This window comes from Procambarus clarkii, chromosome 75 (assembly GCF_040958095.1).
Source record: "Procambarus clarkii isolate CNS0578487 chromosome 75, FALCON_Pclarkii_2.0, whole genome shotgun sequence".
Classification (NCBI taxonomy): domain Eukaryota; kingdom Metazoa; phylum Arthropoda; class Malacostraca; order Decapoda; family Cambaridae; genus Procambarus; species Procambarus clarkii.
The window spans coordinates 28,929,783-28,946,645 of NC_091224.1; positions in this window are offsets into that span (position 1 = coordinate 28,929,783).

The window sequence follows — 16,863 nt, forward strand, 5'->3', positions numbered from 1 at the left end:
TTGGTGGACGGCTGTCGGAGTGTGATGCTCCGTGGGACAGTCCTGCCCTTTTGTAGCCTTGTGCTCCTGCTGCCGTCTTCTCTAATTGTGCCGGATAGCTTTTCCCTTTTCTTTTTTTTTTTTTCCCTATCTGTTTCCTACCGACCTTTTGCTTGTTTTGGTTATTCCTTTGGACTACTTCCATTTTTGACGCCCGGGTGCTTGAGGAGGCATACTCTTGCACCCATAGAACTGTAGTACCCAGCGTCTCGAGCAAAGGGAACCTTTGTCAATCCACCCCCTCCCCTTCCGGCCCGTTGGCGTCGTGAGGGGGCTTGGTGGACGGCTGCCGGAGTGTGATGCTCCGTTGGGCAGTCCTGTCCTTTTCTGGCCTTGCACTCCTGCTGCTGTCTTCTCCAATTGTGCCGGATCGCTTTTCCTTTTCCTTATGTTTCGTTTTTCTCCCCCCTCTTCTCCTATCTGCTTGTCGTTTCCTGCCGACCTTTTGCTTGTTTTGGATTATTTCTTTGGCCTTCTTCTATTTTGACGCCCGGGTGCTTGAGGAGGCATACTCTTGCACCCGTAGAACTGTAGTACCCGACGTCTCGAGCGAGGGGAACCTTTTATTGTCAATCCCCCTTTCGTCGCTGAACCCGATCTCGACGGACTGACGGTTCTTAAGGTGGCGTTTGTGGGGCGTATACTCACGACGCACCCCTAGGGGGCCCCGGCATGATCAGCGATAGCTTCCTGTTGGGTGTCCTGCCTCTAATTGTGGCTCCATGGTGGGTATGGGGGCACATTCGTGGATGAATTTGTCACTTTTCGTCTCTGTCGTTGAATGTTTCCGTTGTACCCTCTCAGGCTCGTGGGGTGGGCGACCAAGCCCCCGAGTCGGCCTGTATTGGAAGACCAGGCTCTGTAGCTCCCGCTGCGTTGGGCCCCGACCTTGCTCCTCCTTTGACCGTCCTGACTTCTTCCCCCAGCTCCCCTCCCTCCTCTGAGGTTGGGTCGAGCCTCCAGCCCCCGGTGGTGACCACTTCGTCCCCTGGTGTGGCTAAGTCTTTCGTTGTGACTACTGCGCCTTTTGACCCCTCTCTCTCTAGGGGTTCTCAACGCCGTTCGCGCCCCAACCGCACTCGCTCGATTCCTTCCCGTGCTGATGCGTATCAGGCCTTGTTTGGTCCTGCTTCATGGGCCAAATACTTTGATCTCCTCCCTCTTGATTCTGCGCCTCCTGACGATTTCTCCCTCCATCGGCATCTTGTAGATTCCGTGGATGCGTGTGTTACTTTCAACCCCACTCGTCTCGGTACACGTGTCGTTGCTGCTCCTTCTCAGGATGCGGCTTCCCGCTTGGCTGCCTTATCTTGCCTTGGCGAGATCCCTGTTCGGGTCTCCAAGAACGTTCAGATGAATTCCAGTGTTGCCACTATTCTCCTCCCACCCCATGTTGCAACCGGTGTTCGGAATCTGCAGGATTGCCACGATGATATTCGGCATATCCTTGATGCCCAAGGCCATTCTGTCCTCCAGGTTGACTCGTTTACTCGTCCCCCTCGTGGTCGTCGCCGTCAACCCCTTCGCGTTGTGAAGATCACCTTTGATGGTAGGACCCTTCCATCCTCTGTCATTCTTGCTGGTGCTAGGTGCTCTGTCCAGGAGTATATTCCTTCTCCTCGACTTTGTAATAAGTGCTGGAGGTTTGGGCATGGTGCCCTCCGCTGCTCTGGGACTGTCTCTCTCTGTCCTTTGTGTGGGAGTGAAGGTCACTCTAAGTCGGAGTGCACTTCTCCCCAAGCTCGCTGCCTCAACTGCGGTGAGGCCCATCCTACGTTCTCCCGTGCCTGTGTCCATTACAAGCTTGAGGCGGCCGTCCTTAACCTGAAGCACCGGGAGCGTTTGTCTTTTCCTGAGGCGAGGCGCCAGGTTCGCCGGCTCCCGCCTTATACTAACATCTCTTATGCTCGCGTGTTGCGCTCTTCCTCTCCTCGTCCTTCCCCCCTTCCTCAGACTCTCAACCGTTTCCGGGCCTTGGACCCTGATACGCCCACTGCCCCCTCCTCTGTTCCTTTGAGTTCTTTCCCGAGGGGTCCCCCTCCTGGTCCTCTGTCTGGGGTTCCCCTTCTTTCAACCCGGTCTGTCATGTCTCCTGTGTCTTCTTCCTCGTCCCCCTCCGATCCTCCTTCCCATCCTCTTCCTCCATCTATCGGCTCTCCCCGCCGCCTGTCGGTGCAGGCGGATGTCCATCGCTCTCCTAACGGCCGTCGTGTGTGCTCTCGTTCGGCTTCTCCTGTTGAGACACTGGAATCCGTTGCCCGGTACGTAGTTGCTGGGACACCTGTCTCTTTAAGTCAGAAGCGTAAGCCTGGCTCCTCTCCTTCCTCTTCCCCGGCGGGTAAGAAGGCTTCGCTTTCTTCCTTAGCTCCTACTTCTGGCTCTGTTGCTCCTTCCCCTCCCGTTTCAGTGGTTGCGCCCCCTGTTCCTGCTATGGAGGTTTCTTTGGCCCCTGCTTCCCTTTCGGTTGCTGCTCTTGCTGGGGTGCGCTCCCCTCTTTCTACTCCCCCTCTTCCTACTCCCCCTCTTCCTACTGCTGTCCTTGACTGCTCCTCTCCGTTGTCTCCTCCTCTTCCTCCTCCTCCGGACCCCGCCCGCCCACCTGATCTGTTCTCCCGTTTCCTTCCCTCCGTCTTTGCTCAGTTTACCCATGCCCCCTAACCCTGACTTTGCTGACCCTGATCCCGACCCTGATATTCTTTAACGTGCTCTGTTGCTCTTTCGCCTTTGTTTCTTCCTTGTTCTCTGTTTTTGTCCTTTCTCTTCCCGTCGTTGTCCATTCTTCAATGGAACGTTCGAGGTTATTACGCCAATTTCCTCGAACTCCAACTTCTGATTTCGCGGTTTTCGCCCCTTTGTGTCTGTCTCCAGGAGCCAATGCTTGGTGCTCGTCCTGGTCGTTTTCGTGGCTATTCCTTTCTCTCCCCCCCCCCCCAGCCATTGCTGGGGCTTCTAATTCTTCTGCTCTCTTGATTCGTGCAGATGTTCCCTTTGTTCCTTTACTTTTTCCTTCGCCTCTCCATTGTTCTGCTGCTCGTATCTTTGTGGGGAAATGGTACACAGTTTGTTCCATTTATCTCCCCCCGAGTGTCCCGCTCTCTCTTCCTGATTTGAAACACCTCCTAGACTCCTTGCCGGAGCCTGTGCTCCTGCTGGGTGACTTCAATTGTCGTCATTCTCTTTGGGGTGACGTTCTGACGAATACCCGGGGTCGCCTCCTTGAGCCGTTTCTCCTCTCTTCTTCCCTGTCTCTTCTGAATTCTGGTGAGCCCACTCATTTGGACTCTCGAACTCGCACCCTTTCTTGTCTTGATCTTTCTCTCTGCTCTTCTTCTCTTTACTTAGATTTCACGTGGCAGGTTCTTGATGACCTCCATGGAAGTGATCATTTCCCCATCCTTGTTTCCTTTTTCTCTTTTCGCCCTTCCCTCTCTTTCCCTAGGTGGCAGTTTGCTAAGGCGGACTGGACCCTATTTTCCCTCAGTGCTACTCTCTCTGACCTCTCCCTTCTGCCCCTCTCTCGCGCTCTCCTCCTTTTTCATGACACTGTCTTCGACGCTGCCCTCCGCTCTATTCCTCGCTCTTCCTCTCGGGGTCCACGGAAGTGCGTTCCCTGGTGGAATGCGGACTGTGCTCGGGCTGTCCGCTGTAAGCGTGCAGCCTGGAAGAAGCACCGCCGTCGGCAGACGACCGATTCTTTTCTTTTCTTTCGGAAAGCGAGTGCGGTGGCCCGTAGGGCCATCCGTACGGCTAAACGTGAATGTTGGGCATCTTATGTCTCGACAATTACGTCCGAAACCCCTCTGGCCCAGATCTGGAAGCGTATCCGCAAGATAGCGGGTAAGTTCGTTCCCGATGTTTCACCGGTCCTTCGCCTCCATGATACTCTTGTGGCGGACCCGTTGCAGGTCGCTTCCGAACTGGGTTCCCACTTTTCTTCTGTTAGCTCTGGTCTTCATCTTCCCCAATCTTTCCTTCTTCGTAAACCTGTCCTTGAGTCTCGTCCTTTAGATTTCTGCACTCATCTTCAGCTTCCCTATAATGATCCCTTCTCTCTCTCTGAACTTCGTTCTGCCCTGGCCCTCTGCGGTTCTACGGCGGCGGGCTCCGATGGTATTCATTATGAGATGCTTCGCCATCTCCCTCCGAGCACGTCTCAGTATTTACTGAGTCTGTATAATCGGATCTGGGAGTCGTCGTCAGTCCCTGAGGACTGGCTCGATGCCGTTGTCCTCCCTGTTCGCAAACCGGGGTCTCTGGGTACTTCCCCTAAGGACTTTCGCCCTATTGCTCTCACAAGTTGTGTCTGCAAACTCTTTGAACGTATGGTTAACGTTCGTCTGATGTGGTTCCTGGAACACCATCACCTCCTCTCCCCTTCTCAATTTGGTTTCCGCAAGTGCCGCAGCACGACTGATGTCCTGGTGAACTTGGAGGTCTATATTCGTACTGCTTTTGCTGCGAAGACCTCCGTTGTTGCCGTCCTTTTTGACCTAGAAAAGGCTTACGACACCACTTGGCATTATCATATCCTATCTCAACTTCATTCTTTTGGCCTTCGTGGTCATCTCCCTCTCTTTCTCCGCAGCTTCCTCTCTCGTCGTTCCTTTCGGGTGCGCCTTGGTACCGCTCTGTCTCCCTCTTTTCAGCAATACGAAGGTGTGCCCCAGGGTAGTGTTCTGAGCACTACTCTTTTTCTGGTTGCCCTCAATGGTCTTCTTTCCTCTCTTCCTTCTGGTGTCTTCTCCGCTCTCTATGTCGATGATCTTACCCTTTGTTGTCAGGGTGATGATTCGCCTCTCCTTCAACGCCGGCTTCAACTTGCAATTGATGCCGTGTCGTCTTGGGCCACGGGTCATGGCTTCAAGTTCTCTACTTCTAAGACTTGTGCCATGACTTTTACGCGGAAACGGGTTGTTCTTCGTCCCTCTTTGTCACTTTATGGTCATCCCCTTGAATACAAAGATTCCGCGAAGCTTTTGGGGTTATTCCTTGACACTCGTTTGTCTTGGTCTCCCCATATCTCTTACCTCCGTGTTGAGTGCTCTAAGGCCCTTACCCTCCTTCGGGTCTTGTCCCATACTTCTTGGGGGGCAGATAGGCGCACTCTCCTTGCTTTACATTCCTCTCTCGTCCTGTCTAAGCTCGATTATGGTTGCCCTGCTTACTCGTCTGCTTCTCCTTCTACTCTTCGCCGTCTTGATGCTTTGCACCATACTGGGTTGCGCCTCAGTTCTGGTGCCTTTCGTTCGACTCCCGTCCTTAGCTTGTATGTTGACACTGGCTTCCTGTCTCTCCAGGACCGCCGTGATCGCTACTGTCTTCGCTATCTTGCGCGGTCCTTGCAACATCCTTCCTCTCGCCTCTGTCGTGCTTTAACTTTTACCCCTCCTGCGGTTCCTGTTCCTCTTCACCACCTCCCTCTTTCTGTCCGGTTATCTCGCCTACAGGATTCTCTTTCCGTTCGTATTTCTGGTGTTTCTCCTCGTGTTGTTCCTTCTTTGCCCCCGTGGAGGGTCCCTCTTCCGCGGTTTTGTACATCCTTGACTCGTATCACTAAAGCTTTTACCCCTCCTACGGTTCTAAAACGCCTTTTCCTTGAGCACTTTTCTTCTCACTCCCGCTCCGTTTCTGTCTTCACCGATGGGTATAAGTCAGCGGACGGTGTTGGCTACTCTGTTGTTTTTCCTGATCGCACTTATATGTGTCGCTTGCCTCCGGAGACTAGCATCTTTACAGCGGAACTTTATGCTATTCTCTATGCTCTTCGTCTCCTGCTTTCTCGTTGTCAGTCTTCCTTTGTGGTTGTTGTTGACTCTCGTAGTACCCTCATGGCTCTCGGGTGCTTTAATCCAGTTCATCCAGTAGTTGTCGAGATCCAGCATTGGCTGTTTCTCGTTCACAGTAAATTTAAGTCGGTTGAGTTTTGTTGGGTTCCCAGCCATATTGGCGTGTCTTTAAATGAGCGTGCGAATGCTGCCGCTAAGGAAGCTGTCCGCTCTTGTCCCATCTCTTGTAAAGGCATTCCGTATTCCGACTTTTACCCGGTTATCCATTCCTCGGTCCTTACCCGTTGGCAGGCTTCTTGGTTGTCTGTTACTGGTAACAAGCTACGTACTCTTAAATGTTGTGTTTCCTCGTGGCCGTCCTCCTTCCACCGTAACCGGCGGTGGGAAACAGCTCTGGCGAGGTTGCGTATTGGCCATACTCGCTTAACCCATGGTCACTTGATGGAGCGCCCGCCCTGCTCCTTATTGTCCTAGTTGCATTGTCCCTCTTACGGTCGTGCATGTCCTTCTTGAATGTCCTGACTTCCAGGACGAGCGTGTGTCTTGCTTTCCGACCGCCCCTCGCGGTCACCTGTCCCTCGATAGAATTCTTGGTGACTCGGATACTTTTGATATCGTTCGCCCTTATGCGTTTTTGTTATCGTATTGGCATCCTTGGTGATATTTAGCGCCCTCTGATTATTTTGCGTATTTGATGGTGCTACATAGCCTTCCCGGTTTGGTGCCTTCTTTTGATAATTACTTACTTACTTACTTTGTCAATCCACCTTTCGTCGCTGAACCCGATCTCTACAACTGACGGTTCTTAAGGTCGCGTTTGTGGGGCATATACTCGCGACGCACCCCCTAGGGGGCCCCAGCATGATCGGAGATAGCTTCCTGTTGGGTGTCCTGCCTCTAATTGTGGCGCCATAGTGGGTATGGGGGCACATTCGTGGATGAATTTCTAATCGTCTGTCGATGAATGTTTGTTGTACCCTCAGGCTCGTGGGGTGGGCGACCATGCCCCCGAGTTGGCCTGTATTTGAAGACCGGGCTCTGTAGCCCCTGCTACGTTGGGCCCCGACCTTGCTCCTTTGACCATCCTGACTTCCCCAGCTCCCCTCCCTCTGTGGTTAGGTAGGAGCTTCACACCCCGAGTGGTGACCACTTCGTCCCCTGGTGCGGCTAAGTCTCTCGTTGTGACTACTGCGCCTTTTAACCCCCTCTCCGGGGATTCTCAACGCCATCCACGTCATGGCCGCACTTGCTAGATTCCTTCCCGTACCGATTCATATCGGGCCTTGTTTGGTCCCTCTTCGTGGGCTAAATACTTTGATCTCCTCCCTCTTGATTCTGTGCCTCCTGATGATTTCTCCCTCCATCGGCATCTTGATGCCCTGGATGCCTGTTACCTTCAACCCCACTTGTCTCGGTACACGTGTCGCTGCTGCTGCTTCTCGGGACGCAGCTTCACGCTTGGCTGCCTTATCCTGCCTTGGCGAGATCCCTGTTCGGGTCTCAAAGAACGCTCGGTTGAATGCCAGCGTTGGCACTATCCTCCTCCTGTCCCATGTTGCGACCGGTGTACGGAATCTGCAGGACTGCCACGATGATATTCGGCATATCCTGATGCCAAAGGCCATTCTGTCCTCCAGGTAGACTCGTTTACTCGTCCCTTCGTGGTCGTCGCCAGCAACCTCTTGGGTTGTGAAGATTACCTTTGATGTTAGGACCCTTCCATCCTGTCATTCTTGCTGAAGCTATTTGACCCAGCTGCTGGTATCATTCTTGCTGCATTCCCTGGTGGAATGCAGACTGTGCTCAGGCTATCCGCTGTAAGCATGCAGCCTGGAAGAGACACCGCAGTCGGCAGATTCTTTTTCTTTCGGAAAGCGAGTGCAGTGGCCCATAGGGCCATCCGTATGGCTAAAAAGTAATGTTGGGCATCTTATGTCTCCACCATTACGTCCGAAACTCCCCTGCCACAGATCTGGAAGCGTATCCGCAAGATAGCGTGTAAGTTCGTTCCCGATGTTTCACCGGTCCTTCACCTCCATGGTACTCTCTTGGCGGACCCGTTGCCGGTAGCTACCGAACTGGGTTCCCACTTTTCTTCAATTAGCTCTGGTTCCAGCTTCCCCAAGCTTTCCTTCTTCGTAAACCTGTCCTTGAGTCTCATGATTTAGATTCTGCACTCGTCTTAGACTTCCCTATAACGATCCCTTCTCTCTGAACTTCGTTCTGCCCTGGCCCTCTGCAGTTCTACGGCGGCGGGCTCCAATGGTATTCATTGTGAGATGCTTCGCCATCTCCCTCCGTGCACGTTTCGGTATTTACCGAGTCTATAATCGGATCTGGGAGTCGTCGTCAGTCCCTGAGGACTGACTCGATGCCGTTGTCCTCCCTGTTCGCAAATCGGGGTCTCTGGGTACTACCCCTAAGGACTTTCGCCCTATTGCCCTCACAAGTTGTCTGCAAACTCTTTGAACGTATGGTTAACGTTCGTCTGATGTGGTTCCTGGAACACCATCACCACCTCTCCCATTCTCAATTTGGTTTCCGCAAGTGCCGCAGCACGACAGATGTCTTGGTGAACTTGGAGGTTCGTACTGCTTTTGCTGCAAAGACCTCCGTTGTTGCCGTCCTTTTTGACCTGGAAAAGGCTTACGACACCACTTGGCGATATCATATTCTATCTCAACTTCATTCTTTTGGCCATCGTTGTCATCTCCCTCTTTCTCCGCAGCTATCTCTCTCGTCGTTCATTTCGGGTGCGCCTTGGTACTGCTCTCTGCCTCTTTTCAGCAATACGAAGGTGTGCCCCAGGGTAGTGTTCCGAGCACTACTATTTTTCTGGTTGCCCTCAATGGTCTTCTTTCCTCTCTTCCTTCAGGTGTCTTCTCCACTCTCTATGTCGATGAGCTTACCCTTTGCTGCCAGGGTGATGATTCGCCTCTCCTTCAGCACCGGCTTCAACTTGCAATTGATTCCGTGTCGTCTTGGGCCACCGATCACGGCTTCAAGTTCTCTACTTCTAAGACTTGTGTCATGACTTTTACCCGGAAACGGGTCGTTCTTCGTCCCTGTCACTTTATGGTCATCCCCTTGAGTACAAAGATTCCTCGAAGCTTTTGGGGTTATTCCTTGACACTCGTTTGTCTTGGTCTCCCCAATCTCTTACCTCCGTGTTGAGTGCTCTAAGGCCCTTACCCTCCTTCGGGTCTTGTCCCATACTTTTTGGGGGGCAGATAGGCGCACTCCTTGCTTTACATTCCTCTCTCGTCCTGCCTAAGCTCGATTATGGTTGCCCTGCGTACTCGTCTGCTTCTCCTACTCTTCGCCGTCTTGATGCTTTTCACCATACTGGGTTGCAATCAATATGGTGAAAAGTTCTGGTGCCTTTCGTTCGACTCCCGTCCTTAGCTTGTATGTTGACACTGGCTTCTTGTCTCTCCAGGACCGCCGTGATCGCTACCGTCTTCGCTATCTTGCGCGATTTTATTTTATTTCTTCTCCCGTCTCCAGTGACCTACTAAATACTATGGAGTGGCAATCAAAGTAAGTAATTATCAAAAAGGCGGCACCAAACCGAGAAGGTTATGTAGCACCATCAAATGTGCGGGATAATCAGAGGGCGCTAAATAACACCAAGGACGCCAATACGAGAACAGAAACGCATAAGATGAACTATATCAAAAGTATCAGTCACCAAGAATACTATCGAGAGACAAGCGACCGCGGAGGACGGTCGGAAAACAAGACACACTCTCGTCCCGGAAGTAAGGACATTCAACAAGGATATGCACGACCGTAAGAGGGACAATGCAATTAGGACAATAAGGAGCGGGGCGGCGCTCCAAGTGACCATGAGTTAAGTGAGAATTGCCAATACGCAACCCCGCCAGAGCCGTTTCGCATCGCCGGTTTGGGTGGTAGGATGGCCACGAAGACACAACCTTTAAGAGAACGTAGTTTGTTACCAGTAACAGACGACCAACAAGCCTGCCAACGGGTAAGGACGGAGGAATGGATAACCGGGTAAAAGTCGGAATAAGGAATACCATTACGAGCAACGGGAGAAGAGCGGACAGCTTCCCTGGCGGCAGCATCTGCACGCTCACTTCAAGTGACACCAATATGGCTGGGAATCCAACAAAACTCAACCGACTTAAATTTACTGTGAACAAGAAACGGTGAATGCTGGATCTCGACAACAATTGGATGAACCGGATTAAAGGACCCGAGAGCCATGAGGGCACTACGAGAGTTAACAACTACTACAAAGGAAGATTGACAACGAGAGAGCAGGAGACGAAGAGAATAGAGAATAGCATAAAGCTCCGCTGTGAAGATGCTAGTCTCCGGAGGTAAGCGACACATAAGTGTGATTAGGAAAAACAACAGAGTAGCCAACACCGTCTGCAGACTTTGACCCATCAATGAAGACGGAAACGAAGAGATAGTGAAGAAAAGTGCTCAAGGAAAAGGCGTTTTAGAACCGTAGGATGGATAAAAGCTTTTGTGATGTCGGTCAAGGATGTACAAAACTGCGGAAGGGGGACTCTCCACGGGGGCAAAGAAGGAACAACGCGAGGAGAAATATTAGAAATACGAATGGAAAGAGAATACTGTAAGCGAGATAACTGGATAGAAAGAGGGAAGTGGTGAAGAAGAACAGGAACCGCAGGAGGGGTAAGTAAGTAATTATCAAATGAAGGCACCAAACCGGGAAGGCTATGTAGCACCATCAAAAACGCAAAATAATCAGAGGGCGCTAAATATCACCAAAGAAGCCAATACGAGAACAAAAACGCATAAGGTGAACGATATCAAAAGTATCCGAGTCACCAAGAATTCTATCAAGGGACAGGTGACCGCGAGGGGCGGTCGGAAAGCAAGACACCACACTCGTCCCGGAAGTCAGGACATTCAAGAAGGACATGCACGACCGTAAGAGGGACAATGCAACTAGGACAATAAGGAGCAGGGCGGCGCTCCATCAAGTGACCATGGGTTAAGCGAGTATGGCCAATACGCAACCTCGCCAGAGCTGTTTCCCACCGCCGGTTACGGTGGAAGGAAGACGGCCACCAGGAAACACAACATTTAAGAGTACGTAGCTTGTTACCAGTAACAGACAACCAAGAAGCCTGCCAACGGGTAAGGACTGAGGAATGGATAACCGGGTAAAAGTCGGAATACGGAATGCCTTTATGAGAGATGGGACAAGAGCGGACAGCTTCCTTGGCGGCAGCATCCGCACGCTCATTTAAAGACACACCAATATGGCTGGGAACCCAACAAAACTCAACCGACTTAAATTTACTGTGAACGAGAAACAGCCAATGCTGGATCTCGACAACTACTGGATGAACCAGATTAAAGGACCCGAGAGCCATGAGGGTACTACGAGAGGCAACAACAACTACAAAGGAAGACTGACAACGAGAAAGCAGGAGACGAAGAGCATAGAGAATAGCATAAAGTTCCGCTGTAAAGATGCTAGTCTCCGGAGGCAAGCGACACATATAAGTGCGATCAGGAAAAACAACAGAGTAGCCAACACCGTCCGCTGACTTAGACCCATCGGTGAAGACAGAAACGGAGCGGGAGTGAGAAGAAAAGTGCTCGAGGAAAAGGCGTTTTAGAACCGTAGGAGGGGTAAAAGCTTTAGTGATACGGGTCAAGGATGTACAAAACCGCGGAAGAGGGACCCTCCACGGGGGAAAAGAAGGAACAACACGAGGAGAAACATCAGAAATACGAACGGAAAGAGAATCCGGTAGGTGAGATAACCGGACAGAAAGAGGGAGGTGGTGAAGAGGAACAGGAACCGCAGGAGGGGTAAAAGTTAAAGCATGACAGAGGCGAGAGGAAGGATGTTGTAAGGACCGCGCAAGATAGTGAAGACAGTAGCGATCACGGCGGTCCTGGAGAGACAGGAAGCCAGTGTCAACATATAAGCTGAGGATGGGAGTCGAACGAAAGGCACCAGAACTGAGGCGCAACCCAGTATGGTGCAAAGCATCAAGACGGCAAAGAGTAGGAGGAGAAGCAGACGAGTACGCAGGGCACCCATAATCGAGCTTAGACAGGGCGAGAGAGGAATGTAAAGCAAGGAGAGAGCGCCTATCCGCTCCCCATGAAGTATGGGACAATACCCGAAGGAGGGCAAGGGCCTTAGAGCACTCGACTCAGGGGAATTATTAGGAGATAAGAGATATGGGAAGACCAAGACAAACGAGTGTCCAAAGAATAACCCCAAAAGCTTCGTGGAATCTTTGAACTCAAGTGGATGACCATAAAGCGACATAGAGGGACGAAGAACGACATGCTTCCGAGTAAAAGTCATAGCACAAGTCTTAGACGTAGTGAACCTGAAGTCATGATCGGTGGCCCAAGACGACACGGCATCAATCGCAAGTTGAAGCTGGCGTTGAAGGAGAGGCGAATCACCACCCTGACAGCAAAGGGTAAGATCATCGACATAGAGCGGAGAAAACGCCTGAAGGAAAAGAGGAAAGAAGACCATTCAGGGCAACCAGAAAAAGAGTAGTGCTCAGAACACTACCTTGGGGCACATCTTTGTATTGCTGAAAAGAGGCAGAGAGAGAGTGGCACCAAGTCTCACCCGAAAGGAACGACGAGAGAGGAAGCCGACCACGAAGGCCAAAAGAATGAAGTTGTGACAGAATATGATACCGCCAAGTGGTGTCGTAAGCCTTTTCCACGTCAAAAAGTACGGCAACAACGGAGGTCTTCGCAGCAAAAACAGTGCAAACATAGACCTACAAGTTCACCAGGACATCTGTTGTGCTGCGGCACTTGCAGAAATCAAATTGAAATGGGAAGAGGTAGTTATAGTGTTCCAAGAACCACATCAAACGAACGTTAACCATACGTTCAAAGAGTTTGCGGACAACTCGTGAGGGCAATAGGGCGAAAGTCCTTACGGGATTTCCCTAGAGACCCTGGTTTTCGAACATGGAAGACAATGGCATCGAGCCAGTCTACAGGGACTGACGATGAGTCCCAGATCCGATTATACAGACTCGGTAAATACTGAGACGTGCACGGAGGGAGATGGCGAAGCACCTCGGAATGAATGCCATCGGAGCCCGCCACCGTAGAACCGCAGAGTGCCAGGGCAGAACGAAGTTCAGAGAGAGAGAAGGGATCGTTATAAGGAAATCGAAGATGAGTGCAGAAATCCAAAGGACGAGATTCAAGGACAGATTTACATAGAAGGAAAGATTGAGGAAGATGGAACCAGAGCTAACTGAAGAAAAGTGGGAACTCAGTTCGGTAGCGACTTGCAACGGGTCCGCCACAAGAGCACCACGGAGGTGAAGGACCGGCGAGACATCGGGAACAAACTTACCCGCTAACTTGCGGATGCGCTTCCAGATCTGCGGCAGAGGAGTTTCGGATGTAATGGTGGAGACATAAGACATCCAACATTCACGTTTAGCCATACAGATGACCCTACGGGCTACCGCACTCACCTTCCAAAACAAAACAAAAGAATCGGTCGTCTGCCAAGGGCGTTCTCTCTTCCAGGCTGCATGCTTACGGCGGACAGCCCGAGTGCAGTCTGCATTCCACCAGGGAACGCACTTCCGTGGTCCCCGAGAGGAAGAGCGAGGAATAGAACGGAGGGCAGCGTCGAAGATGGTGTCATGAAAAAGGAGGAGGGCAAGAGGGAGAAGCAGAAGGGAGAGGTCAGAGAGAGCAGCACTGAGGGTAAATAGGTTACAGTCTGCCTTAGCAAACTACCACCTAGGGAAGGAGAGGGGAGGACAAGAGAAAAAGGTAACAAGGATGGCGAAATGGTCACTGCCACGGAGGTCATTAAGAACTCACCACATGAAATCCAAGTAAAGAGACGACGAGCAGAGAGAAAGATCACGACAGGAAAGGGTGCAAGTCCGAGAGTCCAAATGAGTGGGCTCAACAATTCAGAAGAGGCAAGGAAGAAGAGAGGAAACGGTTCAAGAAGGCGACACCGGGTGTTTGCCAGAACATCTCCCCAAAGGGAATGACGACAATTGGAATCACCTTGCAGGAGTATAGACTCCGGCAAGAAGTCCAGTAGGTGTTTAAGATCGGGAAGAGAAAGCGTGACACTCGGGGGAAGATAAATGGAACAACGGTGTACCATTTCCTCACAAAGATACGAGCACCAGAACAATAGAGAGGCGAAGGAAAAAGTAAGGGGACGAAGGGAACATCAGAGCGAATCAAGAGAGCAGAAGAGTTAGGAGCCCCAGCAACAGCTGGGGGGGACGGGGTGGAGGAGAAAGGAATAGCACGGAAGCGACCAGGACAAGCACCAAGCATCGGTTCGTGGAGAAGGGGTGAAAACCGTGAAATCAGAAGGTGGAGTTCAGGAACATTTGCGCAATAACTACGCATGTTCCAATGAAGAATGGACATCAACAAGAAGAGAGGGGACAGCAACAGAGAACAACGAAAAAACAAAGATGAAAAAGGAACCACAGCACGTTAAAGAAGCGCAGGATCAGGGTCAGCGAAGTCAGGGTTAGAGGGCATGGGTAAACTAAGTAAAGGGAGCTGGAGGACCGACCAGGGGCAGACGAGGAGGAGGGAACAACCAAGGGTCATGGTCAACAGCAGGAGGGGCAGAAACCAAGGAGTGCACCTCAGCAAGGGCAGCAACCGAGAGGGAAGCGGGGGCAAAAGAAAACTCCATAGGAGGAACAGGGAGCACGACCACAGAAATGGGAGGAGATGGAGCGAGAGTCAGAGGTAGGGAGTGAGGAAGAAAGTGAAGCCTGGTTACCTGCTGGGGAAGGAGGAACGAGAGGAGCCAGGCTTTCGCTTCTGACTCAAAGAGACAGGCGTCCCAGCAACAATGTACCGGGCAACAGATTCAACATTCTCAACAGGAGAAGCAGAACGTGAGCAAACATAATAGCCATTGGGAGAGCGATGGACATCAGCCCGCACTGACAGGCGGTGTAGATAGCTAATAGACGGAGGAGAAGGATGGGAAGGAGGATCGGAGGGAGACGAGGAAGAAGACACAGGAGACTGGGCAGAAAGAAGGGGAACCCCAGACAGAGCCATGAGGGGTACCCTTCGGGACAGAACCAAAGAAACTGAGGTGGCGGCGGTGGGCATGTCTGAGTCTAAGGCCTGGAAACAGTTGTGAGACTGAGGAAGGTAGGAAGGGTCGAAGAGAGGAAGAGCGCAACACGCTAGCATAAGAGATGGTAGCATAAGGTGGGAGCCGGCAAACCTGGCACCTCGCCTCAGGAAAAGACAATCGTTCCCGTTGCTTCAGGTTGAGGACGGCAGCCTCAAACTTGTAATGCATACACGCAGGCGAGAAGGTAGGATGGGCCTCACCATAATTGAGGCAGCGAGCCCGGGGAGAAGTGCACTCCAACTTAGAATGACCTTCGCCCCCACACAAGGGACAGAGAGAGTACCGGAGCATCGGAGGGCACCATGCGCAAACCTCCAGCACCTATTACAGACCAGAGGAGAGGAAATATACTCCTGGATGGAGCACCTGGCACCAGCAAGAATGACAGAGGGCGAAGGGTCCTACCATCAAAGGGAATCTTCACAACCCGAAGGGGTTGACCGCGACGACCACGAGGGGGACGAGTAAACAAGTCTACCTGAAGGATAGAATGGCCCTGGGCTTCGAGGATATGCCGAATATCTTCGTGGCAGTCCTGTAGATTCCGAACACTGGTTGCAACATAGGGTGGGAGGAGAACAGTGCCAACATTGGAATTCAACTGAGCGTTCTTGGAGACCCGAACAGGGGTCTCCAAGAACGATGGCCACAGGATAAGGCGGCCAAGTGGGAGGCTGCATCCTGAGGAGCAGCAACGACACGTGTACCGAGACGGGTGGGGTTGAAAGTAACAGAGGCATCTACAGAATCAACAAGGTGCCTATGGAGGGAGAAATCGTCAGGAGGTGAAGAATCCAGGAGGAGATGATCAAAGTATTTGGCCCACAAAGTGGGACCAAACATCACCTGGTACACATTAGTACGGGAAGGGATCTCGCGAGTGCTGCCGTGGTGCAGACGACGTTGAGAACCCCCAGATAGAGGGGTTAAAAGGCACAGTAGTCAACTATAGATCGAGCCGTGCCAGGGGACGAGGTGGTCACCACTGGGAGCTTGTGGCTCGACCCAACCACAGAGGAAGGGGAGCAGAGGGGAGTACTCAGGAGGGTCAAAGGAGGAGCAAGGACGGAGCCCAATGTAGCAGGGGCTACAGAGCCCGGTCTTCCAACAATGTCTGACTCAGGGGCTTGGTCGCCCAACCCACGTGCCCGATAAGGTATAAAAAGAACAGAATTTGAACATAGGGACGAGAGGTCAGACTTATTCACGAATGTGCCCCCCACACCCACCACTTAGCCACAATTGGAGCCAGGACAGACATGTTGCCGATCGTGCTGGGGCCCCCTAGGGGTACATCCCGAGTATACGCCCCACAAACGCCACCTTAAGAACTGTCAGTCCGTTGAGATCGGGTTTAGTGGCGAATGGAGGATTGACAATAAAAGAGTCCTCACTCGAGACGTTGGGTACTACAGTTCTATGGGTGCAAGAGTATGCCTCCTCAAACACCCGGGCGTCAAAACAAAAGAATGATCAAAACAGGCACAAGGTCAGCAGGACATGACAATTACAAAGGCGACTAGACGAGGGGGGGGGGGGGTAGAAAAACTAAAAGGGAAAGGAAAAGTTGTCCAACAAAATTATTGAGGGCAGCAGTAGGAGTACAAGGCCACAAAAGAAGGACGACTGTCCCACGGAGCATCACACTCCGGCAGCCGCCCACCAAGCCCCCTCACGGCAACAATGAGCCGGACAGGGAAAGGGGGGGGGGGGGCAGGCCAGACAAGCAGATTGGTTCAGATGTGCCACACAATTTCCGTTTACCGCCAGTTTCAAAGAATCCTTTTTTACTCGCTAATGATCACAACTGCTGGGTAAGTAAGTAATTATCAAAAGGCACCAAACCGGGAAGGCTATGTATCACCATCAAATGTGCAGAATAAT